This window comes from Harpia harpyja, chromosome 8 (genome assembly GCF_026419915.1).
Source record: "Harpia harpyja isolate bHarHar1 chromosome 8, bHarHar1 primary haplotype, whole genome shotgun sequence".
Classification (NCBI taxonomy): domain Eukaryota; kingdom Metazoa; phylum Chordata; class Aves; order Accipitriformes; family Accipitridae; genus Harpia; species Harpia harpyja.
This window is the reverse complement of record NC_068947.1, coordinates 6562483-6584525: the sequence shown is the minus strand read 5'-3', so window position 1 is coordinate 6584525 and position 22043 is coordinate 6562483. Positions and strand designations below refer to the sequence as shown.

Here is a 22043-nt window from a genome sequence, read left to right as displayed (position 1 = left end):
ATCACTTTATCTGTTACAGTTGCAGAGAAACATGATTCCAGTCTTCACATACAAACTTCAGAAAATATACTAAAAGCTACCATGTTCCTTGTTGTGCATCCACTCTTTCATGAGCATCTCTTTAAATCTCACCAAGCAAGTGGCAACAAATGTGTTATGGTCAGCAACATGAAGTAGTTACATGTTATTGGCTGTATACTGACTTTTACTTTTTACTTTGGGATAAAATACACATGCCATGTAGAAGCAGAAGGATCTTTTGAGGAACCGTAGGGAATGTGCTCTCAAAACTGAATCTGGGAATACATCTGAGCTGTGTCCTCTTTCCCCTTGCAACTGAGTGTGTGGTGACAGCAGCAGCAGGAGATGAAGTGTTTGTGTGCTTCCTTCTAGCAATAAACATCTGATTCTTAGTTTAATGAACTTGTCCCTGCTGTTGTTTTTCTGGGTCTTGTGCTTGTTTGTGCTAGCCCGATAATAAATAGACTGTGAAGTTATATAATGGCATTTCTGCTATCCTTTTTAGGTGAAGTAATTATCCAGTTTCTTATACTTTACTGTGTAGCCTGATAAAAACCTCGTTTAATCCATCCCAGTCACATTTTCCATATTTTTCCTTAATTTGCACTGATGACACGAGTTTTTTGGCACCATTATTAAGTGATAATGAGACTCAGACAGTTTTCCATTTGACAACTTTTTGTTTGATCTTGACTTTGCATACTTCTGTATCTCAACAGTAATGGGTTCTACCATACCTGTAGCACAGAGGAGAGAGGGGGAAAAAACCTGTCAACGTTGTAGTTCATGAAGTTGTTAACCCTGTCTGTACCCAGTAGTTGTATACAGTGGTAATACTGTTTTTCAGTTCATTTTATTGTCCTTGCTGATATGGCTCATGTCAAGGGAGTATGAGAAGATATTTGTTTTCTATCATGCCCTAAAGTTTAGAAATGTTTTTTATCTAGTTCAGTGTCAGTGTGGGGGATTTTTTTTCCTTTTTTTTTTTCTTTTAAAGGCAGTGGGGGACAAATCACAAGAGCTATATGTGATACCATGCTGCTGAGAATAGTCAAGGAAAATGCTGGATCAAGCTTAGAAATCATTATTTCAGTTGCATAAAAACCTTATAATGGTTAGAAAATAAAATAAAAAAGGATAGTTTTCTTCAGTCTCCTTTTAGTTCTCAAATCCTGGAATACTTTTGGTTACATTAGAGGAAAGTCTACAGGATTCACAGTAATAAGTAAATTGCTACAAGATGTTGTTACTGGACTTTACCCATAAATATTTGGACAGATTTAGGTCTGGAACTGCCTTTTAAACTAATGCCATCAACTTGGTACTAGCAGTAAATTTTCAGTTGGGAAACTGTCATAGTGTCTGGTGTCTGTTACACAGCTATTTAGGAAAACAAATGCAGATCTGCAGGGGTCTTCAGTCTTATTGCCAATTTCATGATTTATCAAGTCGCAAGATTGATGGATATGTTAATTATTTTAGTCATATCTCTAGTGACAACAGAAGATTGTTTGAGAACTGTGTATATTTGCTGGTCTGAATATTCAGTATGCTGTCAGTATTCGAACCTGTGTATATGACCTAGGTAATGCAAAACAAAAATTCTCTTTCTGAGGGTCAGAAAAATTTGCCTTAAGTCATCAGTTTTATATATATAAATATCTAATTTCTGGGTTGCTTTTATTTCTACTTTGAAAGTAACAATATAAAATGCAGTGTACATATATACTCATATAAACTATCAAAGCCATTGTATCTGTGTTTTCTGAGCATTGTTACCTGCTCCGTTGAGGTATTCTGCAGCTGTGCATTTTTAGTGTTTCTGTGGAATGTATGATTAGTGGATGGTTTTGGTTCAGACACTGACTTGTAAAATTATGTTCTGTATCAAGCTAGTCAGTGAGTAGTAGTTAGCTCTTAGCAGTACTGTTCAAAACAAGAAGATGATAAATCCCTTAAAATGAATTAAGAACTCCTAATCATGTCCCCTCTCCCTGCTGTTTTTATTGGAGTCTTAAAATTCTCCTTTAAAAAAAAAAAATACAGGAAAAATGTGTTTGATTAGTCTCTTCAAGTCTTGTTCATGTTTGGGAATGTGAATTCTGCTTATCTCTAAGCATTCCTTCTACGGGAACTACTTATAGCAGAGGTGGGCTTGCATTAGCATTGTTACAGCATTGAAGTACAACAGTAAAAGCACAACCCTTTAACTATTGCTTTACTGTTTGTCATTACAAATTGCAGCTCTAAGTGCTGGATATGTCATCATGCCATATCATGTACTTTGTCTTTAGTTCATAGCACAGCTCTGAAACGCAGAGCAAGAGAAAGGCTATGGAAAGAACTTAAAAAATAACGATAAAATATACAATTTATTGGGTATGTAGTGCAATAGGTAAACTTTTATCTGAATGAATTTGTAATCCAAATAGGTTGTTCAAGTGGTTGCTAGCTTGATCTATATTCCTCTTGTAATATTTTACTTTGCAGTTCCTTTTGAAAAATATTTGCCCCCCAAATTAAACTACATTTCTTATTTTCCTACTGATAAGATGAAAGTCCTGCTTTTTCTTTGCAGGCTCAAGCAAATAGGAATAGTCAGCAAAAGTAGTAAATTCACTCACCTCCACCTAAAGCCACTTTCTCTTCCATATTTATGAATAGATTTATTACTACCTCATTGACCTGTGAGCAATTTAATTATCAAGAGACTACTCGACAATCAGTAACTTTTACAGATTTTCATGGAAATAAATGACTTGAAGGGTACTGTGTTAAGAGACTCAAGGACAAAACAGGCCCTTCTTATCAATGGGAGAACTTAAAATAACTGGGATTTAATTGGGAGCAGGGCACATACATTACAAAAAGTTATAAGATTTTTCTATCACAATGGATTTGCAGATTACAATATCATTTGAAGTACTGAACTTGAATTATAAAGAGCTCTGTAGTAACTGCATTGCAGCTGCTATTGTAGGTAGTTCAGCAACTGTTAGATTTAAGGATCAGTATATGGAAGGTTCCTCCCTTGGTCTAAATTTTTTCTTCTGTGTTAAGACAGGAACAACCACTGTTTTTTGTGATTGCTAGAAATTATGGAGAGCTAAGACTCAAGGGATACACAGAAGTTTTGGAGATCATGTAGATTGTATGAACAGAAGTAACAATATTAGGAGGAAGAGGACTTAAACCTTTTGTCTAGAGCATAATGGTTTTCTACAGGCTCTATCTTAACACTTTGTCAACCCTTGCACATGTGTATGATATATCACAGAATCATAGCATGGTTTGGGTTGGAAGGCACCTTAAAGATCATGTAGTTCCAACCCCCCTGCCATGGGGAGGGACACCTTCCACTAGACCAGGTTGCTCAAAGCCCCATCCAACCTGGCCTTGAACACTGCCAGGGATGGGGCATCCACAACTTCTCTGGGCAACCTGTTCCAGTGCCTCACCACCCTCCCAGTAAAGAATTTTTTCCTAATGTCTAATCTAAATCTTCCCTCTTCCAGTTTAAAACCATTACCCTTCATCCTATCACTACACTCCCTGACAGAGTCCCCCCTCATCTTTCCTGTAGGCCCCCTTTTAAGTACTGGAAGGCTGCTATAAGGTCTCCCTGGAGCCCTCACTTCTCCAGGCTAAACAATCCCAACTCTCTCAGCCTGTCCTCATAGGAGAGGTGCTCCAGCCCTCTGATCATCTTCATGGCCCTCCTCTGGACCCACTCAAGCAGGTCCATGTCTGTCTTACGCTGGGGGCCCCAGAGCTGAACACAGTACTGCAGGTGGGGTCTTGCCAGAGTGGAGTAGAGGGGGAGAATCACCTCCCTTGACCTGCTGGTCATGCTTCTTTTGATGCAGCCCAGGATGTGATTGGCTTTCTGGGCTGTGAGCACACATTGCTGGCTCATACTCAGTTTTTCATCCACTAAAACCCCCAAGTCCTTCTCTGCAGGGCTGCTCTCAATCCACTCATCGCCCAGCCTGTATTTGTGCTTGGGATTGCTGCGACCCATGTGCAGGACCTTGCACTTGGCCTTGTTGAACTTCATGAGGTTGGCACGGGCCCACCTCTCAAGCCTGTCCAGGTCCCTCTGGATGGCATCCCTTCCCTACAGTGTGTCAACCACACCACACAGCTTGGTGTCATCAGCAAACTTGCTGAGGGTGCACTCGATCCCACTGTCCATGTCACTGACAAAGATGTTAAACAGCGCTGGTCCCAATAGCAACCCCTGAGGAATGCCACTTGTCACTGGTCTCCACTCAGACATCGAGCCATTGACCACAATACTCAGAAATGTCTGTCAAATTGTAATTAGTCTGCTCTGACAAATAATCACATAGGTTTCTTTGCCATTATATCACATTATGTTTAATTTTTTGTTCATCATTACTAACGCTGTGTTTTAGCATTGTTTTTCCAAATAAATCATTTCTATGTGCTAAAATATTCATCCAGGTTCACTCTTGTGTTCTTTCCTTCCCAAATTTCTCATGTGTTTTAATTGCTTATATAGCATGTCTTCAGCTGGGAGTTGCTATACCCCTAATCCATACTTCAGGCTAAAATTAATGATGTTTATTTATAGCATGCTTTTTTTTAACTCTGTAATTGAATGAATGAAGCCCTTTGGAATTGTGCACGTAGTTCTTGGTTGCTCAAAATAATCACTAATGGAAGACAACTGAGAAGAGATCAATTAGAACAGAATTATGTTGTCTGATGCATCAAGACAGAATGAAATAAGTATATAGTAGTCTTAAAATCACAAAGGAAGAAGGGGGATTATTTAGGTAAACACTCAGCATATAGTCTGACAAGTTTCTAGTGGTGCATAGCAATGCGTATATCTTTACTGGATATTTTATCACATGATAATTTAAAAAGATGTGAAAGCACTGTTCAGCCAACAAAAAGCCTATATTAGATCTTAGATTTCATTTGAAGTAAGGAGATTTATCTGGTAGAACAGGTTTTAATCTACTTCTTGTAACTAAAGAGTAGTTCTTCCAACTAAGAATAGGCCCAGATCAAAATATTCTACTTTGATCTTAGAATCCCATTTCCTACAATAGTATTCCATAATCTGTACCTTCAGCATTGAAATACATGTATAAATATATGTATAATTAATAAAAGGCTTTCTGAAAATAGAGATGGCTCACGTAAAGAATTGTAGAGTATTGGAGATGACACTTGGAAGTTAATACACTATAAAAAAATCTAGAGGAGGACTTTTGCTTAAAATTAACCAAAACCCCCTATTGGGTATCTTCATAGCCTTCACTTTTTTGATAACTGAAAGAATTTGCTGTATTTGGAAAACCCATAAGCAACTTGGGATATTCCTCTGCAAAGATACCAGTATCTGCCTGTCTGTTAATATTGATTTGAAAAGCTGCTAAAGAGATTACCTAACTTAAGAGAAAAACTCATACAGGTATCTTGAGACTTCTGTATTTTTCATTTCATCACAAATGGAAGGATGATTAAGATGTTTACTTGCTAGGAATGAATAACACTAATTGGTGACATGTTTGATTAAAATCTCCAGATTTGAAACAGGAGAGAAGAAGTGTTAATGACTTAAGACTCCCTTTGAGGCACACTATTCCCACTAACCTTCGAAATACAATAGAGCACAGTTTCAGCCATGCAAGAAAATATAAATGAAAGACTAACCACCTCCTAAAACCTGGTAGTAGGTCAGAAGTTTGAGTCAAGTTAGCCTGTATACTGAGCCTTGTACCAGGAGCAAAACATTGGCTTATGTATAGAAATAGACTACTTTGCTTAAAGGTGAATACCACCAAAAGGTAGTTCTTTCCACGTTGTGGTTGAAGTTCTGAGTGTTTTGGCTTTGCTACTCCAATTTAAATAATAATAAGTAAAAAAAGTAAAAAAGTGAGGCATAATTTTGCTAATGCAGCGGCAGCATGTATTTGCTTTTATTAAAACTTGTGGTAATATCCTGTTATATCATTTTAGACATGCATACATGATATACACACAGAAGCCTTTTTTTAGAAGTTCCCATAAAAAGGTAAGGCGGCATCAGTGATTTCTGTCCAGTATCCCAGATTTTTCTCTGGTGCTTCATTTGTGTACTTAATTTCTTGTCTGTGTGAAAGTTAACTGCCTGAGTGTGGGGAATGTATTAGACTGCATAAGGCAGAATCCAAGCTCCACGATTCTGAAATTCTAAGTTTATATATTGAAGGAAATAATAAATTTTAAGAACTTAGTTAAGGTGGTAGACTAATCGTTGTTTTAATCCTGCTTCTTAAGCTTATGATTTTAAGTTATGGGATTTCTTGTTTCACTGAGTTCTTGATAGTTTCTCTTATGCTACTTTTAATGTTGAAGAATGTTTAGTAAGGGGACAAGAATGGGTTGATGACAGACTGTAGAATATTTTAGTGAGAAACAAGATTTCACGATAGCCAGGGAAGGAGAGAGACAGAAATGCTGAAAATTACTAAAAATAACTGTAGGAGCAAGAAGAATCTGGGTAAAATTTATTACCAAGAAAATATGAATAGTAATATCTAAATTTTTAAAAATGTTTTTATTACATCAAAACCGTTTGTAGTGAAAATAGACATCAGCCTCTTTAAAAGTGACTCTCAGTGACTGGTAATAAAGTGCTCTAGCTCTAAAAGTTCCTTTCAGCTGAAAACCTTTCAATACTGTGAAAATTTAATTCTTTTCTAGATTACAGACTGTCTCAACGTGCTACAAAAGGAGAGAGAAAGATTAGCAAAGCATTTTTTTTACTGCAGAATATGAAAGATTCTATCCAATAAAAGAAACCTCAATATTTGCATGCTACTTGCTTTATTCTGTCTTTCTTCTATGGGCCGGATCTGAGAACATTACTATTTGAAGAAAGATATGGCAAAGGTTGTCTTGAATTTAAAATTCTCCAAAGGACTGGGAAAAAAGTATTTCTTAAATTTACTTAGGACATGAATACTGTGACAATTGCAAGGACTGCTCATTGGAATAATAACCCAGTAAAAGTGGCCTTTGCTCTTAAAACTTTTTTTAAGAGTTAAACATCACATAAAAAGTGTAGTGGCCCCTGGGCTTGAACTTCAGTGCAATAGTTTTTAAGCTGTAGAAATTATAGGAGTTTTGTGAAATGTGGGCGATACTGTCTGACTAGGCAGTGTTATAATAATAATAAAACCATCACTTAATGTTAGGATATGTACAGAACTTTCTCTTTTGAAAGTAATAAAATAATTCTCTCTGAAGTAATGAAATAATGTGCTAGACCTGACAATTTCAATTGCTCATTTGCTGTGGAAACTTTTTCCAATTTTAATAAGGCAGTTAGTTTGGAGACTTTCTGTCAGCCAGGAAAATAAATTCTGTGTAGGATGCATGACAAAAGTGATCATTCAATTCAGCTATTGTTTTTAAGCAGGTCTTGTCCTGTAGAAGTTGTCGCTCCTATCTGCAACAGCCTGCCTACTCTGTGAAATAAAGAAATCCAAAGATGTGCCATAAGTTCATAAAACCTGTAAGCCATGGCCTTTGCAGTTAAAAAGACAGAGGCTTTCAGTATAAAAGACAAATGCTAGTTCTTGTGTTTTGGTTGGGAGCAGAGGAAAAGGAGGGCTTTGTTCCAATTTGCAAGTTATCGTTTACTTCCATGCAGAGAGGGAGGTTGCACAGCCTCTATTTTCTGTAAAGAAACATTCATTGTTTGACTAAGTCATCTGGCAATGAAGGGTATTTCTGGGGGCAGCCATACTAATAATCTGGTTTGTTTGCTGTGCGAGGTCCGCTGGAAAGGAATAAGATTTTTGTTCTTTCATTGGCAAGCGAACAGAAAGGTCATAATTTCTGCTGAAATACACTAATTTCTCTTTAGAGTCAAACTGGCTCTGTGTTTTCCAGTTATAAAAATGTTGATAATTGTGATAGCCAGAAAAAGTCTCATGTGCATTAGGGGAGTTATTTTATGAAATCTTAGTAAATCATTGTACCCCAAGTGGAAATGCGGGACTTTCTCATTCTGGTACTTGTTATCAGAAGGTCATCTGAAACTCAGTTATGCACCCGGTGGTGGAAGAAACAGATTTGAGTTGAAGCCTCTGGAAAAGAAGTGGAAGGAAGAAATTCATATGAATCTTTTGGGTAGAATTAATGTAATTGACCTTTAATCTCTAGACCAGAATTTGACATCTGAGCTGGTTTCGTAGACTCCATAGTCAGAGAAGACGCACATTGTTGAGTCATCTAAGGTGGATGTTTTGGCTGTGACTCAGAGTCTAAACTAGTTCATGTGCATAAGTGTAACTTTGTGAGATGTATCCCAACCTTTAAGCGTGGCTGTCTTGAGATAAAAATTTCTAAAAAAACCCTAAGAGTTATCGTCCAGGTTTCAGCTGTGATAGAGTTAATTTTCTTTCTAGTAGCTGGTATAGTGTTATGTCTTGGATTCAGTATGAGAAGAATGTTGATAATACAGGGATGTTTTCAGTTGTTGCTAAGTAGTGTTTAGAGCAAGTCAAGGATTTTTCAGCTTCTCATGCCCAGCCAGCAAGAAGGCTGGAGGGGCACAAGAAGTTGGGAGGGGACACAGCCAGGACAGCTGACCCAAACTGGCCAAAGGGGTATTCCATACCATGTGATGTCATGCCCAGTATATAAACTGGGGGGAGTTGGTCTGGGGGGATCGCTGCTCAGGAACTAAGTGAGCATCAGTCGGCAAGTGGTAAGCTCTTGCACTGTGCATCACTTGTTTTGTATATTCCAATCCTTTTATTATTGTCATTTTATTATTGTTATTATTATCATTATTAGTTTCTTCCTTTCTGTTCTATTAAACTGTTCTTATCTCAACCCGCAAGTTTTACCTTTTTCCTTCCAATTCTCTCCTCCATCCCACTGGGGGCAGGGGGGAGTGCTGTGTGGTGCTTAGTTGCTGGCTGGGGTTAAACCATGACAGTTATAATTCCCTCTGTAGTGATTTTCATCTTCAGTTGACATTCTTCCATAACAAGGCAATGTATCTAAAGCTTTAATTAATTTCCTTAGCATCTCTGCATGTCTGTGTTAATCCTGCAGACAAGACTTTCTGGGCACAGTAATGGCTTTCCTGTACAGAAATACAATCAGAAAAAATACCTTGAAAGAGGAATTTCATTTTTCTATACAATGAGGAGTATTTTCTACTGATTCCAAAGAGAACACATGATAATGCTTGCAATGACTGAATCTAGAAAGAGAAATCTAGAAAAAAGAATCACCTATCCTCAGGCAGTTCTTGCATTTCTAGTATATTAAAAAGAAAGTGTGTAGAGAGCAGGACTACAGGAGAAACTTGCTTAGTTTTTCTCAATTCTTTTTGAAATTTTTCTAGCTTTGAGGTTCACGCTTAAAAGAGGAAAAAGCTGTATTGTCATAATCTTCATAGAAGGTGGTGGGTTTACTCATTTTCTGGTATTTCTGGGGATTATTTGGTTTGCAAATAAGGCAAAAGCTGTGTCCAAAATTACTGTAAAACTCTATTTTTGTGGAGAATTTTCAGTGGCGCTCATTTAAACAGTGTAGTTTGAAAAACCTTGTTTCAGTCATAGAAATCGAAGTTCAGATAGGATTTATGGAAAGTTCTGAGGCATTTGAATGGCAAGTGGCAGTCACTGATGGGGCATTTGCAAAAAAAAATGAATAAATACATTAAAAAATAAAGGAAAAAAGCTTTTAGTAGATCATACTCCTCTGTTTTCCTCTAATCTTTTTAATTTTCAACTATTAGTTTTTAAACTGATGACTTAGTTACTTTCTGGAAGCTAGGTGGAAAGAAACAGCCCCAAATGAATGCCGCAAGAGAATCTTGACAGAAAAATTGTAAAAAGTATTTGCTTTTCAGTAGATACTGGAAGTAACTATTTTATGAATAACGTGGATACAGGATAATTTCTGTCACAGCTTTCAGCTGGCATCCAACCAAGAAAGTGACATTCATTGTTAAAGTGGTCATGGAAATAATTCCAAAGAAGGTTTTCTGGAACTTAAGTTTTTCTGGTTTCCTTATAGTTTGCTGCAATTTGTCAGGAGAGTTGTTTTCTTTTGTGTAGCATCTTGTAGGCTGTAGATTGTCTTCTGGTAGTTCTGATTGCCTGCTTATCATAAAATACACTGTTACGTTATTTAGTGCAACAGTATAGAGAGATAGTCAGAAAGGTTATGAATTAGTGAAGAGGTTTATATCGCTAATGTGTATTAAACCCTCTGTGGATAATATTTTTGAGATGTGACCTTTACGGATTACTCTGCCAAACAGCTGAAGTGGTTACGTAAAAAAAATCAACCTGAAACGGGGAGCCATAACCAAAGCAATTCTCTGAACGTGAACTGTTGGGGGGGTGGGCTTAGAGAGTAAACTGAAGTGGTTTTGGGGTTTTTTTTAGTAGCCCACATTTTAAAAGGATAGAGTGATAAGCAGAGACAAAATAGTGTGAATCAGTTGTAGTGCTTGAAATAAATTGACTTTGGAGCAAATGGACTGATGCTCCTGAAACAACTACTTAGTCACTGAGCAGCAAGGGAATAAAGCTTGTGTGCATTGGTAATGGGCAAGGATAACTGCTGAAATGTTTTCTGACTGTTTTTTCCCCTTCATGAAAACAGTACTTGTTTGCATTCTGGAAATGTGCTTTATGACTACATAGTTACCTTAAATAAATAGGAAAATGTCAAGAAATTTCCTAAAAGTTATAAATACTTAATATTTCTACTCTAATGCCTTGCCACGATTGAGGCTTCAGCATTGGAACCAATAGTGTCTCTTCTAAAAAAGTTAAATATAACAGTGGCTTAAACAAGAATACTTGTATCAATGGGGAAAATGGGATATCATCAGTCATGTTGAATTTGAATATATTAAGGCCATGCAAAGTGGTTTGTGGTATTTTTTTGTGAAGCCTGCATGCTGCTCTGAACGTGATGAAAAATCGCTTCTGCTCTTGCGTATTTGCTGTATGGCTTCTCCAGGAATCACTAGACAGTGATGATGTCTAAAAAAATTCAAGTTTCTACATTAATCACTGTTATAATACCTACACAATTTAAATGAGAGGAGTTGAAATACCTCATTATTATAGTGTCGTTTTGCTGTAATAGCCTCCCTGACTTCTGCCCAACCGTACAATTCATGACTCTCTCTTTAGAGCTGCAATAGCAAAACCAGCAGTCAGTGATCTGCCTTCCTACATGGTTGTACAGCATTGGTCATGCTCAATACAAGATAATTAAAGCTATTGGAGACTGTAATTTATTGCCCTTTTCCTTAATTATTCCAGCCAGGAATCATCATGGATCCTTTCTGTTCTCCATGGTCAGATTTCATGTGTAAATGCATCCATGTCATCTTGTGACATGTAGTCAGACTGTGGGCGGAGTATATTCCTGGACCCAGATGCTGAAAAGCAGCCAGAAGATTAAAAATTTTGCAAACAGCAATGACTCAGTTTTGGAAAATGTGGGATTGAAAATGACACTAAATGCTGGAGGGGGAAAAAAAAAAAAAGGCAAATTGGCCACCTTTCAGCAACCAGTGTGTGTGTGTGGAGTGAGCATAGACAAGGTACATCTCTAAATGTGTCTTTAAAATAATGATGTTTAAAGTTATTGCTGTATAGAAAGGTGTCCTAATTAGAAGGAATGTCTCTGTGAAGGAAAGTGTAGAAAGTGACTGAAACAGTTCCTGGTTTGTTTGCATGCAAATTGCATTTTGTTTAAGCAACAAAACTTAATAAAGTTTTGGGAATGACTTAAGTGCATCAGAAAACTTAGACTGCCAATTTTAACTATACGAACGTAGAAGGAATATGTTTCAGGCCTAATGTGCCCTTTTCAGTAGAGCCTTCTATATGACAGAGAAAACTAAAATAGTGTTTGCTGCTGACTTAATTCTCATAAAAATCATTGTATTTGTTTGGCAGTTTCAGAACTCACAGACAATGAATCTGAAGTTTAAAAAAATACTTTGAAAAAGGGTAGCTTCTATTTTAAGTTTCTGCTTGTATTTTAATTTACCTCACTTGAAATCCAATTATGATCTCCATTAACTTGAGTCAACCACAGAATCATTCTTGGTGGGTTGAACTAGACTTGAGCAAATGTACTGAATGCAGATGTCAAGGTCTTGGTAGCCGAGGTGGGGAGGGGAGACTGCAGGGGTGGCCTCTCTGAGAAGAGACGTGGGGCTCCCATGTGCTGGACACAGCTGGTTCCAGTCTGCTGCATAACACACCCATCATAGGATGCAGCTGAACCCATCAGCCAAGTTGGTGGCACTTATGTAAAAACAGTTAAGAAGGGGCAGAAAACACTGAGGGGGGGGGAACAGGGCAGAGGAGGGGACAACAAGGTCAGAGGAATAGGAGCTGCTCCATGGCAGAGCAGGTACACCCCTGAAGGGACTGCAGCCAGAGGAGGATGGAGCATAGGAAAAGAGTGAGGAGGAAGGAGCAGCAGAAGGAAGAGAGAAACAAGGAGTGGCAGAGAGAAATCACTAAGCACTGACCCTGATATCACGCGGTCCTCTTTGCCTCGCTGAAGGGACTGAGTGTAACCTATGGTGATAGCAAGGGAGGAGAGGTGTCTGGAATGAAGAAGTGCAGACTAGGAAGGTGGGGAGGTGAGGAGAAGTCTTAGAAGTGAAGTGAGCCTGGAAGTGAAGTTGGGTCCAACAAAGGAGTAGGAAAGGTGGTTTTTCCCTAAGTATTTCAATGTCATCTTTTGTTTCCCAATACTTGAATCAGTATTTAAATTTAGGTTTTGTTAATTGGCAATAAATGAACTTAAATCCCCTAAGATGAGTCTGGTTTTGCCCACAACAGTAACTGATGAGTTATGTCCCTGTCTCTATTTTGACCCATGAGTTTTCTCACTCTTGTTCTTCCTGTTTTCTCCCCTATCCTGTGGGGAGTGAGCGAGCTTCTGGATGGGGCTTGATTGCTAGCCAGGGTCAACTCACAACACCCAAACGTATTAAATGGAACTAAACACAAACGTAATCCAAATCAAAATAAATGTCAGCTGATTCGCTGTCCTTGACTCTTCTTTTTTTGAAATTTTTCACTGTGCAGATGACAATCCAAGATTTCCTTGATCTCTAAAAGAGACAACAATCATGTCTTCCCCTGTCCCTGAAGGAATTTACCTTAGAAGTGTGATGGCTGCCAGTGCCTGGGCTATTTGTAATTGACAACAGCCTCCGAAGGGCAAGAAATTTAAAAACAGCATTCTTGCACCTGGGACTAAAATCAGAAGTATGGTTATACTTCAATCTTTTATGATCGTGAAGGTGCTTGCTTTCTCAATGTGTGCACAACCTGCAAGGCCAGGACAGAATAAGATCCATTGAAGTGAATTAAACTGAATATGATGGGGTAATGGTGCAAACACATTTGTTTACTCTTCTGATCGAGCTTCTGTAAATTCTGCATTCCTGTGGTTCCCCTCTGTGACTACAAACACCAGTAGATTGCCTCCAGGGGGATAATTGTCCTTTAGAAACACAAATCTCAAGATTCGTATTGATAAACTGATGTATTAAAGTTAGATGTTTCTGCTTGTAAGGAGTGAAAGGTGATTGCTGACAGGGGCAAACTTCCAGAAAGATACCACAGAAGCTAGAGGAATTCCACAAATTGTAGTCTGAGGACAGCTCAAAGACTGTATAAAGCTCAGATGTGTTGCTTCTCTATGGATTCCATAGTAATTGCATATTCATTCCCCCAGTGTTGCTAATGATAACATTTTATTAATCAAGGGGTTTTTGCATGATTATTAAGGGAAGGGATTCAGTTGTGAAACCAAAACTAGAATTCAAGAGACTTTTCTAAGGAGAACTCGTGTGCAGAAGAAACACATAGCCTTAGAATATTAATATGCATTGAATTCTACTCAGTAATGAATGGTTATCATCACAAAAAATATCCTGGATGGCACAGCAGAACTCCACCGTGCCTTTCCCAGCTTACATGTGCTACTTCTAGCACTATTTTTTGTCTGTAGCACATTCTATGAATATTTTTCACTGTATGCATAAATGCATAAGTTCCTGTGTTTAATATACAGCATTTTGATTTTTTTTTTTCTATAAGGTAGTACAGCACTTGTCTTAAAACAGTTTCTGGGAATTAAGTGTTAGGAACGGAGGAAAGATAAGGAATATTCCTAATATTGCACCTATTGTGTGTTCTTATGTGGTTGATGTTAGTATTCAGTATTACTACGTAAAAAGTTAAAAATAAGTATCTGGCATATTTGACCTCTGAAATTCAGATTGATCTCATCTCTTTTGACCTTCAGAGTTTTGTGAACTGTATATTTGTATAGGTGAAGCACTTGTTGAACAATTGCTTGTATTGGGTTTGTGTGGCAAGGTTTTGGTAGTGGGGGGAGGGGGGCAACAGGGGTGGCTTCTGTGAGAAGCTTCCCCCATGTCCAACAGAGCCAATGCCAGCCGGCTCCAAGACGGACCCGCTGCTGGCCAAGGCTGAGCCCATCAGCAATGGTGGTAGTGCCTCTGGGGTAACAGATTTAAGAAGAGGAAGAAAGTTGCTGCAGAACAGAAGCTGCAGCTGGAGAGAGGAGTGAGAACATGCGAGAGCACCAGCCCTGCAGACCCCCAGGTTGGTGAAGGGGGAGGAGGTGCTCCAGGCGCCGGAGCAGAGATTCCCCTGCAGCCCATGGGGAAGACCATGGTGAGGCAGGCTGTCCCCCTGCAGCCCAGGGAGGTCCACGGTGGAGCAGATCTCCACCTGTAGCCCGGGGAGGACCCCACGCTGGAACAGGGGGATGCCCGAAGGAGGCTGGGACCCCGTGGGAAGCCCACGCTGGAGCAGGTTTTCTGGCGGGACTTGTGACCCCATGGGGGACCCACGCTGGAGCAGTCTGTGCCTGAAGGACTGCAGCCTGGGGAAGGGACCCACAGTGGAACAGTTTGTGAAGAACTGCAGCCCGTGGGAAGGACCCATGTTGGAGAAGTTCATGGAGGACTGTCTCCCGTGGGAGGGACCCCGCGGTGGAGCAGGGGAAGAGTGTGGTGAGCCCTGCCCCTGAGGAGGAAGGAGCGGCAGAGACAAGGTGTGATGAACTGACCGTAACCCCCATTCCCCATCCCCCTGCACTGCTGGTAGAGAAAATTGGAAATGAAGCTATACCTGGGAAAGAAGGGAGGGGTGGGAGGAAAGGTGTTTTAAGATTTGGTTTTATTTCTCACTATCCTGCTCTGATTTGATTGGTAATAAATTAAGTTAATTTTTCCCTAAGTCATCTCTGTTTTGCCCGTGACAGTGATTGGTGAGTGATCTCTCCCTGTCCTTATCTTGACCCACAAAGCCTTTTGTTTATATTTTCTCTCCCCTGTCCAGCTGAGGGAAGAGAGATAGAGCAGCTTTGGTGGCCACCTGGCATCCAGCCAGGGTCAACCCACCATATCGCGTTAGTTCAATGAGCTGAGACAAGTATTTCTTCTGCATTAGGAATGCACAATTTACCTTTACCTTTTAACTTTAAACAACATGAGTCTTGTGCAAAGAACGCTGCCAGAGCTGTTTGCCCGAGTACTCTTCTATGTCTGTCTCTCTTGCACATGATGTGGCATTACAAAGAGGTACTGTTCTAGTTTTCAAACTGCCAGCTAGGAAATTTCTGATTTGAAACCAGAGCAGTCTTGGACACTAAGTGAGGTACATGTGTGAAAAAATGGTGGTGAAAAGTAAATTGGCAAGTGTGAAGCTTTTATTAATTTTTGGCAGTAATCTTTTCCATTTAAATTTGATAGATGAAACATTTTTTTTTCCCAAAAAGTAGTATTAAGAGGCAGCAATTTTAGTAAAATTGTAGATGGGTAATAAAAAGTACTACTTAACATAAAAATTATACTGAAATCAGAGCTTTATGGAATTACCTGCAGAAGTGTTTGTTTTCTAGCAACAGGTCTTTCCTGAGCTGAGTCTATCTCTGAAATTTATGCTGCAGCAGCAGAGATTTGTTCTCCAAGGAGAATCCCTTTGGAAGTCCAAATAAACAGTATTGATCACATTTCCTTTCTCCAGTTTGCTGTTATCACTTTAAAGAGTTAGGGTGTTCTTCTGCAATACATCAGCAGCCAAAGGCAAACCAAGGGAACTGTGCCTGCAGTGCCCGGTGAGGCAGGAGACCTCATAGCAAAGGATACAGGAAAGAATGAGAGACAATGCTGCTTTCGCCTCAGGTTTTACTGGTGAGGTTTGTCTTCAAGCCTTTCTGACTTTATGGTAGAGTCTGCAGGAGTTAAGTGTGTTACCTGCAGTAGAAGATCAAGTCAGGGACCATGTAAACTGATTGAACATGCAAAAAGTCCATGGGACCAGGTGAAATGCCTCCAAGGCTGCTGGTAAGATATCACCGTGAAGCCACTCTCTAACATCTTCAAAAGGTCATGGCATTTGGGGAAAGTTCCTGATGACTGGAAAAATGCAAATTTCACAGATGCCTTCAGGAAGGATAAGGAAGTGGATCCAGGGAACTACAGTCTGCTCTGCTTCCCCTCTGTCACCAGGAAGATTATGGAGCCAGTTCTTCCAGAAACTCTGTCCAGATGCATGAAGAATAAGAAAGTAATGGGAAGCAGCCAGCATGTTTTAGATAGGGCACGCTGTACCTGGCTGTCCTTCTCTGATCAGATGGCTAATGGTGTGGATGAGAGGAAATCAATGAATATTTTTTAATCTTGATTCTAGAAAGACCTTCCGTGGTATCCTTATAGCCAAATCAGAGAGATGTGGGTAGAAAAACTGGCTAGACTTCTGGTCTCAAAGGGTTGTGATCAATGGCACAAAATCCAACAGGTGGCTAGTGTTCCTCAGGGCTGGATAAGGGGGGCTGATAATGTTTTAATGTCTTCAGTAATGACCTGGGTGATGGGAGGAAGTACACTGCAGCAAGTCTGCAGATAATTCTTGGCTGAATGTGAGTCAGCAGGTCGCTCTTGCAGTGATGAAGTCCAGCTGCATACTCAGCTGTGTTAGTAAGAACATAGCCGGCAGGTTGAGGGAAGTGATTCCTCCCCCCTGTTCAGCACTTGAAACCAGTTCTAGGATACTGTGCCCAGTTTGGGGTTCTCCGGTACAACAACAACAACAAAACATTGATACGCTGAAAAAAGACCAGTCAAGGGCCTCAGAGATGTTCAGGGGGGTTTGGCATATAAGATACAAGAAGAGGCTGAGAGAGCTGGGTTTGTTTAGCCTTAAGCAGAGGAGGAGGCTCAGGGGAGACCTTCTGAAGATGTTAGAGAGTTGCCTCGCAGTGATGTCTGCCAGCACCCTCAGCATTGCTGTCTTCAACTAGCTGATGGGAGAGTGTTGGGAAGGCAGACAGACTCTTCTCAGAGTCTCTTCACAGGCTGTAACAAGGGAAATTAAAATTTGATGTAAAGAGCATTTTTTTTTCGCTTGTCTGTCGTGTATAATGCTTTTTTATGCGTCTGCCGCTTCTATTACTTATTATCATTAGAGTAGTAAATATAGGAGCCTTTCTAGAAGCTATCATTGCATCTGCCACCTTTCAGGCCTCATATTCTGAGGTGGTTTTTTTAGAGCAGATGTTATGGACTGTAGTTTGCGGTTCACTGGTTCACCCTTGAGTTCATTTAGTAATTCCTGAATAAATGACGTTTGTTTCTCATGAGCTGTTGTTCCTTTTTCAATTAGTTACACAATCTTTTCTATGTGTACTTCATTTTGAGATGGTTCCTCTAGCTGGTCACTCTCCACGCCCTCCCAGACTATTTCAGCATGGGAAACTCTGCACTGAATACAAATAAGTCATTTAGATTCTCAGCAATTGCCTTGTTGTCTTTGCACACTCCTGTTGTGCTGATCCTTTCATTCTGCAAAGTCTCTAGGAGGGATCCTGCTCTGGATGTATTTGAGGGAAGATTTACTACTAGTTTTCATGTCTTTTGCTAGTTGTTCCTTCTTGGCCAACCTTCCTTGTGTTTTTTACATTGAGCCTGTCAGAATTTATTATCCTTTCTATTTTCTCCATTTGGACATGATATCAGCTTCTTGAATGATGCTTCTTCTAGTAACTGCTCTTCAGCCCTTCTGGCTTGCTTTTATTTGAGTCTTCATTCCTTCCCTTCATCTCTGCTTTTGAAGGTGTTCATTTGCTGCCTGTTCCCTTGTGATTAAACCCTGATCTGCTTTTGGATTCTTCTCTTGAATCTCAATCTTGCAGGTGATAAATGAACACTGTGCTGCCTGTATGACAGGAGTTATGATCTGGAAGCAGACATTTAACTTCCTTTGTTTCTTTAGCAGTTGTCCTTTATAGTTCCAGCTACTGATTCTTCTACAGTAATTTTTCTCTCTCAATTGAAACTGTTCTCTTGCCTTTCCTCTGCTTGCTAGCCCAATGAGTGTCAGTGATTTCCCCCCCCCCCCCCCCGCCCCACAGCCCCAATATTATTTTTCAGCTGTTCCTTTTTTTTTTTGGCTTTTTCCCAACATGTTTTTAAAGAAGTCTAAAAGTACTTAGTCACCTAAAATACAGAAATTGTGTATGCTTCTCAAACTTTCTGAAGTAAATTATATAATAACAATGGTAGATAGCCAAGGACAGACTGATTTTTGTTCCGTTTCCTCCTCTCTCTTCACCTATCTTGCTTCTAGCAGTCTCTTTAGATACAGTTCTTTCTTTTTCCCGAGCCACTGAAAATATAAATAGTTTATAACTACAGCATACATAGTTTTAGTTTTCTTTAAGGAGCAATTCACTTCTTTATCCCTTATGCAGTATTGAGAAATACTCAGTATTTTTAGTTACGTTTCATAGCTATTCTTTCTTTGCTTCTTATTATTCATCTATTTCTAATATAACGAATATAGTGAATAGTACTACTTGTTAGTGTGATACCACTTTTCAATTTATACAACCGCTCACCTAGACATGATGTTATGCAGTACTAAACTTGATGTGGGGGGGGTAAAAAAATTATCATTCATGAAACCAAAGAAAATGGAAAATAATTTGGAGTTTCTGATGTAATAATAAAGAGTTTTAGCATGACACTAACATCCTTAAATTGACAGACTTTTATATAATCCTTCTTCTAGTAGTTTAGTATCTTTAACAACAACCATAAAATCTGTGCTTTTTGAACTCTGTCACTTTTCATAGGGGTTTTTTGTGTTTGCAAACTCCTGTGATAGCTGACATACGTTGTCTCTATGCTGAATGGACAAATCCTTTCTTTGCAACTTTCCCATTAATCCACCAAGGTTTATGTTACCAGGTAGGCACTCCACAGATTTGTCTGGAAAAAGCTCTAGAAGGATGGCTGACAACAGTATGAAAAAGAGCACGCTTGCATTAAAATAGTAAACATTAAATGTTACATGTTCTGTTGCCTGGAATTTATAGGGTAATCATCCTAAATTAGTGTAAGAGAGCAGAACAGAATATCACCAAGATTAGAAAGAGCCCAGGCTCCAGTTAATGTGTTGGAAGATCTCTGCCTTATGCTGAGAGTTAAGAAATTCCCATGGATTCATACTTCATTAGTACAAGATTTCATGCTGACGCATAGTGATTAAGAATCAGATAGAGGGGAAGAATCCTCTGTCTGTCATTCATTACGGTGTTGGAAGAATGAGTGGCTTTTCCACTAGCAATTTCTAACAGTAGTAAAGGGTTGAATCCAACTCCACGTGCCAGGACACAGCATTTCAAATGCCAATAACCTCATTCTCACCTGGTGTACACCCTGCGCGCAACACAGCCACTGGTCAATATTTATCCAATGTGAAATAGATCAGACACAGTACCAGGCAGTGGAAGCAGATTGGAGATCTTGTTCCTGGCATGGCAGCCTTGTGTCAAGTGTGTTATACCAGCTGGGCAGGTGAAATTTCTCAGCTTGCAAGCATCATTCTTTCTGATCCAGCCATCTTTCCAAATTAATTCTGATAAAAAACCCTCTGATTTTATTGACCTCACTGAAGGGAATAAGTACTCTTCTGGTACAGATGGAGTTGAGGGAGTATTCTTACTCTGAAGTCAAGAACATGTTCTGTCAAGGAGGATGATTTCTTCTGTTAAGAAGAAAGTTGAGTGAGGATTCACTGCTTTGGGAAATACTCATGACTACGCCTGAGTTCCTGGTTATAAATTATGCCTGGAAACTTAAGGAAAGATGCTTTCAAACCTCTGAAATGCTGGAAGTTCGTTTAAAACCATCAGAATGGGGAAAACAGTGGGATTTTTATGAAAAGCTGCAATTTAGCTATTACATAGAATTTAAGTATATAATTTTAAAATACTATTCCTTCTGCGCAATGATATTACAATTATTGTTTCTTGGTTTTGTTGTAAAGAATTCTAGTTTCCCTAAAGTAAATGAATAACAAACTGTGCCCTTATTGAGTGTTTAATCTTCAAAGCACATGAAAAATATTAATTAATCCTCGCCAAAATCCCTGTGAGGACTGTACACAAGCATTATCATCCTTTCACAGATGGTAAATGCAGTTAACATTTCTCCAGTAGTGCTGGAGAAAACAACTTTTGTTTCCAGAAGCCCATCCAGTTCTGTCAATTTATTTTTACAGCTAAAACCAATCATTACTGAGATAGCTATGAAGTGGAAAAAACATTCTGGATTTTAATAGGCAGTTATATCTCCATAACTTCAACTTAGTTTTGAATTTGCGTAATGTGCTGCTCTGAATTCAAGATGATTTATTTTAAACTTCAGAGGAGTTTAGTTTTGGTCATGGATGAGCTAGTTGCAATCCAATTGCTAGTTTTCTGAACATGGGCTGTTGTTTAGTTGTACTGAATCAAACTCCTTGCTACATGGTTTAATAGAACAGTAGAGTGTTTGACCCAGTCAGTCATCTTTTGAATTGAAGTTGTAGCTTAAAATTGCTTGTAATTAAGTATCAGAGTTTGGACAATTTTTAGCATTTAAAATTAAAAACATTCTTTGATATTCATTCTTGATGTAAGTTTAAATAATTTGAAAATTAACTTTGAATGATGTAATTCTCATATTTGAAAGTTGCCAGCTAATCTATGATCAAGTTATTTATTCTTTCATTTTTTTATTGCTTTGAATCAGGGTCTTCAGAATATTTCTTAAATGTGAACAGAAATTTAATTTGGAGATTGATTTACATTGTATCTGATTCCATGTGCATATTAAATAGTAATGTGCTAATAGTCATTCATCTTATTCTATATGGTAATGACAAATATGATAAACCAATTAAGGCAACATTACATGGTCATATAGTTCTTGTTCTGAATCTCTTGTTCAGAAACTCTTTAAAACTTCTTAAGACCTAGTCCTTTAATTTACTGAATGTCTTCTGTCGGTGTTAAATATAGCTAATAATAACTAGTACCTAAGTTAAGTTGCTCTGTACCTGTTGGGGGAAGGCCTCTGATAACTTGAGCTTTGCACATCATCTGAGGGTGCTCAGCATCACTGAGAACCAAGCTGTTGTTTTATATTCATTCCTACAGTTTGAGTCCTTAGCTCTATTTGAGTGGTGTGTAATAAGAGCTGCCTTAGCTGAACTGCTGTTCAGACGTTGTGTCAGGTCTGTTTATCTCATTCTGTTCGTCTCCTGGTACTCAGCACGAGAAAAAGGGTGGAATCTGGCTCTGTTAGCTCTACTTAGATGTGCAGTTGTAATGTAGTGCTAGATCGTGCGTTTCATTTCTGCTGCAGTGTGGGGCATAAGAAAACAAAGTACTCTGTCAAATCTATCCTGTTCTCAATAGGCAGATGGTCATGCAGTATTATGAAAAGGTGGCCCTTTTTGGAAGAGACTCTAGGTTGCTCTGAAGTGTCAGATGTAAGTGGAAAATCAGTGGGTACAGGCTGCTCCCTGAAGGCACTCATCTCTCTCAGTTGTACAGACTGGGAGCGTGGCATGGAAGAGCATCCGTCCTGTTAAATACAGACTGACACTAGCATCAAGCTTACT

General features: G+C 39.0%; 1 protein-coding gene across 14 annotated transcripts in view; it reads left to right on the top strand.

Moving 5' to 3' along the window:
* Positions 1-22043, top strand: part of DMD (dystrophin) — a 1317358-nt gene that overhangs the window by 425162 nt on the left and 870153 nt on the right. The gene's annotated exons all lie outside the window — the stretch shown is intronic.